This window comes from Pocillopora damicornis, chromosome 5 (assembly GCF_964200805.1).
Source record: "Pocillopora damicornis chromosome 5, jaPocDami1.2, whole genome shotgun sequence".
Taxonomy (NCBI): Eukaryota; Metazoa; Cnidaria; class Anthozoa; order Scleractinia; family Pocilloporidae; genus Pocillopora; species Pocillopora damicornis.
Genome location: NC_142674.1, coordinates 6,367,967 through 6,379,839, shown reverse-complemented (window position 1 = coordinate 6,379,839; position 11,873 = coordinate 6,367,967). Strand labels below are relative to the sequence as shown.

Below are 11,873 nucleotides of genomic sequence, written 5' to 3'. Positions count from 1 at the left end.
GGATATGAGTGAATTAAAAATCATGATAATACTCATGCATTATGGAAGCTGTAATGGGGCAAAATTCAAAAAATTAAATTGCTGCCTACATCAACATTTACTCTCTAGGTCACAGGCGACCCAAGCTCACGTCTCGAGTAAAAGCCAACGATTAGTTCATGAATGCGTCACGCGTTGTGTCTGATTGGTTGATCAGGACAATAGATAAAGGGATAAGTGGAAAATTTGACCAGTATTTTCCGGTAACTGATCTGAGGAAAACATGCTGTTCGCATGATCACTGCGAACCGGATCATTGGCCTCATATTGCTTTCCTTGAAGTTCAATCGTTCGTTAACGCAGAGTGATCGCATCGTTGTTGTAACCTAAACTTGGAAGAACAATTTGCTGCGCGTGAACAACAAAGCGACTTTCGACTAAAGGATGCGTTATTGTTCACGTTTTATTTGCAGCCTTGCTTTATTTACAGTCTTCATTGCTCGACTTGCGACTTCAATGACAACATTTTAGCCACAAGCTAAGACAAAAGCACAATGTGGCGTCATATCACAATTGCTTTATTTTCTTTAATAGTTGAAGATCATAGATTATGGTTCGTCGACATAAAATTATATATTTTTGACACTTCACCTAATCTGCCGAGGTGAGATCGACTGAGAAGTCCAAGTTGTGATTATTTGTCTGCGTCACGAAGTCTTCCTTCAATCATTGAAGTTTGGCCTTCAGTTGTTTATTTTGAGTACTGTTGGTTTTTGCCGTATCGCACTAAGCCCTCCGTTAAAAAAATTGAAGTAGTAGATTGTGATTTTATTGCGGTTCCGCTGATTTTAGCTGGTTTTTTTTTTTAGTACTGTTTCTAAATTATTGTAGGATTTATTGCACTTTTGGGTGGATTTGTCCTATTTTACCCTGTTTATGACAAATTCACACAATGATTAAATCGAAAATGGGGCTTAAGGTGGCTATGGTCAATAGGATAGAATCCACCTAAAGGATGAATTTCACAGAATTTATCCCGTTTTTCTAGAATTCATTGGAAAAAAAACGGAAAATCGGGTTGAAGATTGGATATGGCAACTTGGGATCTATTCCATTTGGAGAATAACTTTTCAAATTTTACCCTGTTTTTTGTCAAATTCACTGAAAAAAATGGAAAATCGGAGTAAAAATAGCATATGGGAACTTCGGGTATTATTCACTTGTAGCATGAATGCTCAGAATTTACCCCGTTTTTCTCGAATTCACTTATCGAATGGAAAATCGGGGTAAAGATGGCATATGGGAACTTAGCGTATTGCTATCACCTTACCTTAAATTCAATGCTCAGAATTTACCCCGTTTATTCTCGAATTCACTTATCAAATGGAAAATCGGGGTAAAGATGGCATATGGGAACTTAGCGTATTGCTATCACTTGCGGGATGAGTTCGCAGAATTTACCTCGTTTTTCTAGAATTCATTGAAAAAAATGGAAAATCGGGTTGAAGATAGCATGTGGGAACTTAGGGTACTATTCACTTGTAGTATGAATGCTTAGAATTTACACCGTTTTTCTCGAATTCACTGATCAAATGGAAAATCGGGGTAAAGTTGGCATATGGGAACTTAGCATATTGCTATCACTTGCGGGATGAACTCGCAGAATTAATCCCGTTTATCTAGAATTCAATGAGAAAAAAGCATTGAAAATCGGGTTGAAGATTGGATATGACAACCTAGGATCTATTCCATTTGAAGGATGAATTCTCAGATTTTATCCCGTTATTCTACAGAATTTTCAGAAAAAAAAGGGAAATCGGGGTAAAGATAGCATATGGGAACTTCGGGTATTATCCACAATTCACCTCTTTTTTTTCTAAACTTCACTGATCAAATGCAAAATTGGGGTGAAGATGGCATATGGGAACTTACGGTATTAGCTACTTGCGGGCCAAATTCTCAAAATTTACCTCGTAATTCTAGAATTCATTGAAAAAAAAGAAAAAAAATGCAAAGTCGGATTAAAGATTGGATTTGGCAACTTAGGATTTATTCCACTTGAAGGACGAATTCTCGGAATTCATCCCGCTTTTCTAGAATTCATTGAGAAAATAAACTTTTTTTTTAAATTTGTAATTTTCCCTCTTTTTTTCAATTTTAAGTAAGACTAGCGAGCCGCACAAAGAAACACTTCGTGTAGTTGTAAGCTCCTCGTTTATTTCCGACGCGTTTCGTCTCTAATTGAGACTTCTTTAGAGAATGACTACAATTAACGGGGAATAGTATATTACATAGCACGTTGGTGTGCCTAAGTTTTTAATTTCCATGGAAGTTAATAATAACTGAAAGCGAGCGTTATAAAAAACGTCTAAATACATAATTTGGGGGGCTAACGATTAGCGCTAATCGTAGAATTTATCGCTGAAAAAAGGAATGGAAAATTGGGATAAAGATGGCATATGGGAACTAAAGGTGTTATCCACTTGTAGCATGTTCTCTCAGAATTTACCCCATTTTGCTAGAATTTATTGGAAAAAAATGGAAGGCAAGTCATGATGATGACTTTTCAGAATGAACCCCGTTTTTCTATAATCATTGAAAAAAATGGAAAATCGGGGTAAACTAGATTAGATGTGGTAGGTCAATAGGATATATTCCAGTTGGAGGATAATTTACTAAAATTTGCCCCGTTTTTCCATAATTCCTTGAAAAAAATGGAAAATCTGAGCAAAGATGGCATTCGGGAACTTCGGGTAATATCCACTTGTAGCATGAATTCTCAGAGTTTACCCTGTTTTTCTGGAATTAATTCGTCAAAAAAAGGAAAATCGGGGCTAAGATTGGATATGACAACATAGGATATATTCCACTTACGGTATGAATTCTCATAACTTACCCCGTTTTTCTGGAACTCATTGAAATACAAATGGAAGATCGGGTTGAAGACTGGATATGGAAACTTAGAATGCATTCCACATTCGGGATGAATTCTCAGAATTTACACGTTTTTCTGGAATTAATTAGAAAAAAACCGAAAATGAGGGATGTTCCGAGTTATAATTTATTCCAATTTTAAGATAAATGGACACAATTTAGCCCGTTTTCAGAATTCATTGAAAAATTCATTTGGCATGTTGGGATATATTCTTTTTATGAGATGATTTTTTTTTTCCTAGAATTCTCTGAAAATAATGGAAAATCGGGTAAAGATTACAAACCAAAGTTTGGGATATGTTTCACTTGTAGGATGAATTGTCTGATTTTACCCAATTTTTACAGAATTCTTGGAAAAATGCAAAAAACCCGGACAAAGATTGAATATGACAAGTTAGGATGTATTCCATTGACAGGATGAGTACTCAGATTTTACCCCGTTTTTCCAGAATTGACTCAACAAACGGAAAATCGGGGTGAAGATTGATTATGAAAAGCTAGGATGTATCCCACATGTGGGATTAATCGTCAGATTTTACCTTACTTGTCTCTAATAAACGAAAAAAATGGAAAATTAGGGCTAAAGATTTGATTTGGCAAAATCGGAAACTCGGAGTAAAGATAGCATATGTGAGCTAAGGGTATTATGAATTCTCAGAGTTTACCCCATTTTTCTAGAACTAATCTATTAAAACAAAGGAAAATCTGGGTAAAGATTTGACATCACAACTTAGGTTATATTCCACTTGCATGATGAATTGTCAAAACTTATCCCGTTTTCTAGAATTCGTTGAACAAATGGAAAATCAGGGACAGATTGGACAATGCAAGTCATGATATTAACCACTCGTGGAAAGAATTGTCACGGTTTACCCCGTTTTTCTAGAGTTATTTGAACAAATCGGGATAAAGATTGGATATGGAAACGTTATGATATTATCCACTCGTAGGTTGGTTCAGAAAATGGAAAATTAGGGTGAAGATTGGATTTGGCATGTTGGGATATATTCTACTTGCTGGATAAATTGTAAGAATTCAATGAAAAATGGAAAATAGCAGTTAATATTGGATATGTCAAGTTGGAATACATTACATATGCAGGGTACGAGCTATTTGATTGTTTTAATTTTCGAACGCGCTTAAAACATGGAAATGCATGGGAATGAACAGATATACCGCATTTGTAAGTTAGATCGCCGGAATTGCACCCTTTATTCGCGTAAAAGAATGTTGGGATGGGGGTAGGTGTCGAAAGGTTACCCTCGGGTGAAGTCAATAATTTTAGCCGGTACATCGTAGAATCCCAGCACAAAGCCTGGAGATTATTGGACAAATATCACCGAGCCTGAGGAGATTTTTATCGCTGGAAAAGAGAATGTAGCCTTCCCTATAAAATATTTATCAGTCTGCAAGTTTTGATGCTATGTTTCACCACTGTGATGTTCTAATTGTTGAGACCGGTCTGTATATTACTCACACCCTTGGAATTTAAGTCAATTTAGTGTTACGAAAAAGTTTTCAGACAATTGGAAATTTTCCCAGAAGTCGCTGTATACACAGATGCATATGCATATATTGACGGCAAACTATTGATTTATCTTTGCTTGACAAGCAAAGTGTACATATACATAGAGGACTACGGGTTCTATGCACCGTCAGATAAAACATTGTAACAGAATATTTAAAGAGTCAAGTGCAAAGGAAGCCACTCCAAAAGGATCTCATTCCAGAGAGACATCTGCCCAAAAAGCAGTATGCTTATATGAGAAAAAAAAGAAAAGAAAACTTAAGTAATTCAGATTTAATCAAATTTTCAACAGATGACAATATTAACAAGCATTACTTTCTTGTCACTATTAACATGCATCACGAAAGAAGACAATTGAGCAATAACTATTATTCATGCTAATACTAAGTCAAGGCTTTGTCACAGTTTCTTTCTCAAAAAGATATTGTAGATGAATATGAAGAGTGATTTTATCCAACCGGTGAAATTGGTCATAAACTACTATGCATTACAAAATTTTTGGTTTATGTCATGCTTTCCACACACAACATGGGGTGAACCAACAATAAAACATGCGTGCTGGTGTCATACAGGTTTGTTTACATACTGTTTCCTGGGTTGAGTAAAATCACTCTAGTTGTTCCTCTTTTAATGTTTTATATAAATTTTGGTTACCTTTTTCCTGCTATGATATCTTTTGTTGATAAAAATCATCTTGATAAATAGGATACACTGTAAGTGTTTGGAACAAATAAACACTTTTTTTGTGTCATTTAAGCAGGAGTGATTGGTGCTAAATATTTTTTCTAACCACACATGCAAACCGTAATTAATCTAAATCAAAATTCAGGCTTAAATTGCTCATCTAACAAACAAATGGGTAGTTAAAAAAAAAAAAAACTCCTTCAGTTGTACTTGAACATGCAACACTTCCATGGAAATAAACATCTTCAGTACAAATAATTCAAGTAAATAACTTCAGGTGAAATAGTGATTTTTTGGAATTTGTGAAATATAAAGTAGACTACACTGCACTAATATACAATAAATCCATTCTATCCTTTTACTCACTTGCAACTATTTGGCTCTAACTGTTCAATACTATTTGACAGATTACAGAAAGTAACTCTGTCCTTCCAATTTGCCCTTATATACTTTTGAATAAAATAAAGCAGTTGACACCAGATCGAGGAGTCAAGGCTATTTTATTCACCCATTCACTCATAATGGTTGGTAAGATTTCTTTTTTATATGGGTTGCTGTAAACGTAAAGATTTTAAATAAATTCTTTGCAATTTAAATGTTTGTGTCATTTTTTTAAAATTTTACTGCTCTGGAAATGCACTGGACATGAAACTCTGGAACTAAACAACTCCAAAGGAGGTTTTGCGGACAAATTCATGGGTCTGATGTGAACATACTTAAGAGGTCACATTCTCTATTGATGTTCTCTGGCCATGTCTAGGTACTATTCACAATTTGGAGCTGCGGAATTTTGGATCTAACTTGAATTAGACATGCTTCAAAACCCAATTGAAACTGTTAGAGTGAACACATGACCTGTTATGTGTTTAATTATTAGTATTACACTGTGCCAAATAGCTTTCCTTTACTGATTTTATTTAAAATTAAAAAATGTCTTTCTCCTCAAGTTACCTCCATTTCCAGTCTCTCCACATTCCATAATGATGCTGTTTTGTAATGCTCAATAAGACCCATCCATCACTATCAACTTGCTTTAAGATACTTGCTACATCAGCACTGTGGTCTCCTTGGTCCAAAATTCCAAGGCTCTATTCCACTTGTAATTAAAAATCTTTGTCTCAACCTACCCATCCTTACCTGCCTCCAGTAATCAAAATTTACCATTTCTTCTGTTGTCATCACTGCATGGTAACACCCTCTTGGAACATTTATCCCTTTCTCCTTCCTTAGTTTGAAAAGATATTGCTCAGTGATGGCATTAAGGCCTTGGAATACCTTCCTTCCTTCTTTCAAATAGAGAATCTGTAGGGTTGGAATCTGTGAAGAAAATCAGTCTCCATTAGAAAAGAAACTTTAATGACACTCAACTGATGAAAGACTGTCTTTACCAAATTGATTAAAATTATTATTATTATTAAATTAAGTATTAAAGTATTAAATTAAGTATTAAGTATTAAAATGCACATTTGGCCTATTTTCATTGGGTTGGTTGGACGTCTTTGCTAAGGAAGTACCACTAACCTTGAGTATCAGTATGTTAATGATAATATGCTATGAATTACCTCAAGGGACAATGAAAACAACCTCATCCTTCTGTTAACCCAACAAACAAATTTAGCAATCAAAGAAGGAACATCAATCATTAGATGTATTTATTATAATTTCCCTTAAAATTTATTGCAGACATAAGGCACTAAAAAACATCCAAAACTGGTCATCGAAGGACACATAAAACAAAAGCAATAGTAATTATAATTGTAATAATAATAATAATAATAATAGTAATAATAATATTCCCCTAAACTACTTGGCATGTTACAAGAACATCTCTGCATAGTATAAAATAATAATAATAATAATGATATTCCCCTAAACTACTTAGCATGTTACAAGAACATCTATGCATAGTTTTAAGTAATAATAATAATTATAATAATAACAATAATAATAATAATAAAGTAAGAGAAAACTTAAGCAGAAGAAAACCATAAATCAATCACAAATTCTGCATACCTCATAAGAAGCATCTTTGGGAGGCTTGAGGAGCTCAAACAGGACAAAATCTTCTTCATCTGGTTCGCTGGCTTTAAAAAAAGCTCACAATGCTCTCATTAGCAAATAACAAAAAACAAACAAGGTTCATAGAGATAAATAATTATGGAACAATGTAGCAAAAAACTCATCTTACAAAAACAAAGAGTGAAAATGGTCAACATAATTATTAACTACCTTGAATATTGTTTTCATTTGACAGCTGTGTCTTTGTCCAGTAGTTAAATGTCTAATGGTCAAAGAGGAGGGAGGAGAACAAATAAATTATCATTAATATCGTCATAATCCTCCTCAAAATCTCCTGATTCACACTCACCAGGAAAAGCAACACCAAAACCAGCAGAAACCTCTTCCATGGTTTTTCCAGTACTAAATGGACTCACTCCTATTTTGCATTTCTTGATTCCATCTTCACCTATTCTTGCACTGCTTTCTTCACCAGCACAATGCACAAAACAGTATCTGACAGTTTTTCATCCACATATTTCTGGCATCCATTGAAGCTACAATCTGCTAAACAAAATATAGTATTTGTGAATAAGTACTAGCTATCTATGATTGCTACCTTTAACATACACTCATTGATTAACCCTTTATACCCTAACATCAGAATGCATATTCTCCATACTGTTCTCTATACATTTCCTGAACTGTTGACAAGGAGAATTTGTTTAAAAATCAAGAGCTTTGTAAGTTGTTGGTCATTTCCTTGATTCATGTGGGATGTGGGGGGGATATTGTAAGGAGAAATTAGAGGCTGGCCAGTCTTAGGGTTAAAGGGTTAAGATTTTTCTTTCATTAATGTATTGCAAACTGTACATAACTAGTAAAGCAGATCCTATTTAATGGTTCAGAGATGACCTTTCTACAAGTAACTGAAGTTGAGGCAATGGAAGATATTATTGCATGCTCAGTGTATTGTAGCATTATGATAGTATTTAAAAGTTTCCTGTTTCTGAATTCCAGCAGTGGATAACTCTTGTATTCCAGCACTGTTATTTTCCAGCCCCTCTCAGCTGTTCTCAGTTTCTCAGCAGGAGTTAACTGTTGTACTCCATTACTGTTAATTTCCAGCCCTACACAGCTGTTCCGAGATTACCAGCAAGGAACAAATATTCTTATACAGTTCTTACTTGTATTTTCCAGCCCCTGCAAGCTGTTTTGTCATTTTTGTTTTCCAGCTGGAGGTAACTGTTATTTCTAAGCACAATTATTTTCTGGCCTCTCTAGGCTGATTGGAATTTTCCTGCTGGAGTTGACTGTTATTTTCTGTAAAACAGAATAATATACATAAGGACCTGTGCATGAAGTGAAGAAACCTTCCTTGGAAACCTTGGAAACAAGACAATAATGTTTTTAATTGCTCAGATCAAAACCAAAAAATTTTATTGTTTGTTAAAAACAATGTTATATAATGTTAAATGTTACATAATGTTAAAAATATCAAGGCCAACAGTAATTCTGAACACAAAATTTAATAAATTTGACACCTGTGGAGTATATAGCATTGCTTATGAATGAGACAAGAATGTGCTTTTAAATTTCTATCATACCTGAACAATGTCTGTGTAAAATTTGAGCTCAAATGTAGTATTTTTAACTTATAAATCTACTCCTAGTAAGTGGCCCTGGTAACCTATCTTTACATGTAACTGCCAATAAAATAACCCTCCATCTTCATAAAGATCTAAGTAAGCTTTTAAGGCCTTCCTGTCATTTTTTTAAAGCATGGCCTGACACAAACTTTGTCTTTTGGCTCCACCTATAAAAAACATTTAGGGAAAGTCAAATAATCAACAAGCACAACTAGTACTTAAATACTAAGTTAGCAATTGACTGAGACACCATTAGCACCACAATAACAAATGCAAGAACCCTCAACTGGCTGAAACTTGCATCATTCAGTTGCACACTACTCTTCCCACATTTCCTAATAAATTAACCTATATTTAGTGGATACCTCTATAAAACAGACACGAAGGGGAAGGTTCTTAGAGAGGTTACCTTTGATACTTTTATAACTATAAAAGTAATAGCTTCTGCTGCAGTTTAAAGTGATTTAATTTTTGAGATACAGTTAACTAAATCTTCACTTATCACACAACAGTTGTGCAAAGCATATCAATTGTAAATAACAAATGTGGAGAGTTACAAATTACTTTCAGTACTTTATAGTGCAAGCAATGTGTTCCTTACCATCATTTTCAGTGTTTTCTTTCCATTTACAGACTCAAGTGGCTGTAATGAAAAAACAAATTCAAACAATTTTACCTCACTTCCTAAAGCAAGAAATCACAAGAATAAACAAGTGTAGAAACTTAGACATACTTAGGCTAGAACCTGAATTCAAAAATAAAATAACTACCCCCTGCAAAAAAAATGTACCACTGTCTTTGGGACCATCCTGTTCTTCCCCTATTTCCTTTTTTTTTTTCTTCTTTTTTTTACTTTTCTTTTCTATCAACTTTCAAACACATACCATGCTTCTTCTTGATGGGAAGAGGTTCCATAAAAAAACCCAAATAACCAGAAAGAGTACCAGCAAGATAGATAACCAAATGAGTAGTGGTATCAAACTAAAGCTTGTAGCAATTCACCGACCTAACTATTACACCCTATTCTTTTTCCCCAGGTCTATGTGACTAGATTTTGAGCACAGAATGTAATACCTCACCAAACATCTGCTAGGACGACTCACTTAAAAGTGTGCATGATTATCATCTCTTGCTGAGATAGCACACTACACTTCAATGTTTTTATTACTACATATATGGGGGCTTTGGTAAGATTGTGGAAAGGAGGGAAAACATTTGAGCAGCTGGGAGGGACAAAAATGACAGTGTGGCAGCCATTTATTCCCACTTGGGTAGCAAAGTCTGGGGAACCTTTCCCTGGAAATTTAAAAGTTTGGATGTCCATTTTAGGCCACTATTTCTCAAGTTGGCTAAAAATTATATCTGCTACAAGGGAGAGTGAGGGAGAGTGTTGACACTGATTTAATGAATAGAGTAGCTTTTACATAATGAACTATATAAACATTATATACATAGTAATGTTGTCTCGTAGATGATGTCTGTGTGGTCTTGTTTGATTTTTACCTTTGCCTTGCTCAAAAATATGAAATTGTGCCCTGGACAACATTAAATTTTGGGGCACAGTGCTGTGATTTCTGACACAGTATATTTAAAGCAATTACTGATGGCAAAGGAATTAATTGGTACTTCAATGATGAATGTAGAGCACAGCAATCAATGTAAACCATTATACCAAAAAACATGGTGACTGGTACATTCACCTAGAACTCTTTGCACAAGAAAATCCTGGAACCACTCAAAAAGTCAAGCAGAAAAAATTGGAAAAATTTTAAATTTGCATACATAATGTTGTTGTTTTGCGAAATATTGCTTTCTACATGTGTCTTACCCTAAGAATAAAGGTAAAATTTACAGGCACCATCTTTGTCTGTAAGTGGATCGAATCTATTGGGTAAACACCAGAAAAAATAATAATATTGATACAAATAGGCTGAGGGTTTAGTATAGGTATGCTGTGGTTTAGTTTTATCCTTAGTATATTCTTTTACTTTTAAAAGAGGCCAAATTGATAGTGAAATATCATCTCACCATAACTTAGGCTAGGAGCTAAATTTTATCTTTCTCTACACAAAATGCATTTTTCATTCATATCATTAACAAAACCAAAGGAAACTGATTTTTACACCAAGGACAAGCACAACAGATACCTTTCATCTGCACTTTTGTTTACTTTGCTTTGCTGCTGGTTCTCATCCATGCCTGTATGAATGATATTAAGTAAGGGTGAAAGGATTGGTATTTTCTTCACAAAGATAGTTGCAGAGTGTCTCCATTGATATATGGATTACCAGACACTCACAATGAACGCCAACAAGACCAAGTTCTTGCTAACAAGTGTAGGAGCAATAATCGCTAATAATGGGCAATAGTCTGTATTGAATTAAGTATTCATTTGTGCATGAATTAGTATTTATTTCATTTTAATGTTTGTAACACACTATTGAGAAAGTATGTAAAATGTGGTAACAAAATACATATCATTGTGGTATTCCTCATAATTTAGTTCAAGGGGCTTTATTAAAAAAAAGATCAAAAGAAAGAAAGTGGCATATGTCAGCCACTGATTTAAATAGAAAAGCACATATTATTAAGTGATGAGTAAATTTGCTACAAATTTGTGCCCTTCTGGGTGAGCAAAGAGAATGATTACCCAACTGTTACTTGCTGCAGAGCGTTAGGAGCCAGCACCCTATCCTTTATAAAAGACCAGATCTTCATCATATGTGTAAGCAGTTTGTAAGTTAACTTTCCAGGATATGTGAAGTTTAACATCGACCATACGTCCTAGCTGAATTTTTGCGTAGCCCCATACATTTACAATGAATACATGTCTTCCACTGTACCCATAATAGCCACCAGTGTACACACTATGAGACTGCTACATGCAACATAATACAAATTATTGAGGCTGGAAGAAAATCACAAGTTTTTGATCAACCAAAACTTCACGCGCATTTCGCTGGAAACGAGCGTATTCTACCTGAATTTCCAAGTTCGCTTCTTTCTGGTTATGCTTTGAACACGGAGACTGGACACGGCCGCGAAAGAGTTGTCTGTTCCGCGCTGTCTGATTGGTTGATTAGGACAATAGGTTAAGACGA

At 34.7% G+C, this 11,873-nt stretch overlaps 1 long non-coding RNA gene across 15 annotated transcripts; it reads right to left on the bottom strand.

Annotated features, from left to right (window-relative positions):
* Positions 1-4,699: 4,699 nt before the first annotated feature.
* On the bottom strand, positions 4,700-11,812 carry LOC149044867 (uncharacterized). Of its 15 annotated transcripts, none has more exons than XR_016187054.1 (8): positions 11,753-11,806; positions 10,920-10,971; positions 10,601-10,656; positions 9,374-9,415; positions 8,311-8,939; positions 7,494-7,690; positions 7,139-7,406; positions 4,700-6,442 (listed from the first exon to the last, which is right to left on the bottom strand). It is a non-coding gene; the product is annotated as an uncharacterized LOC149044867 (long non-coding RNA). The 15 variants fall into 15 exon arrangements; XR_016187055.1 differs by having other exon boundaries at positions 11,423-11,792; XR_016187056.1 differs by having other exon boundaries at positions 11,428-11,792.
* Between the last annotated feature and the right edge of the window lie 61 nt (positions 11,813-11,873).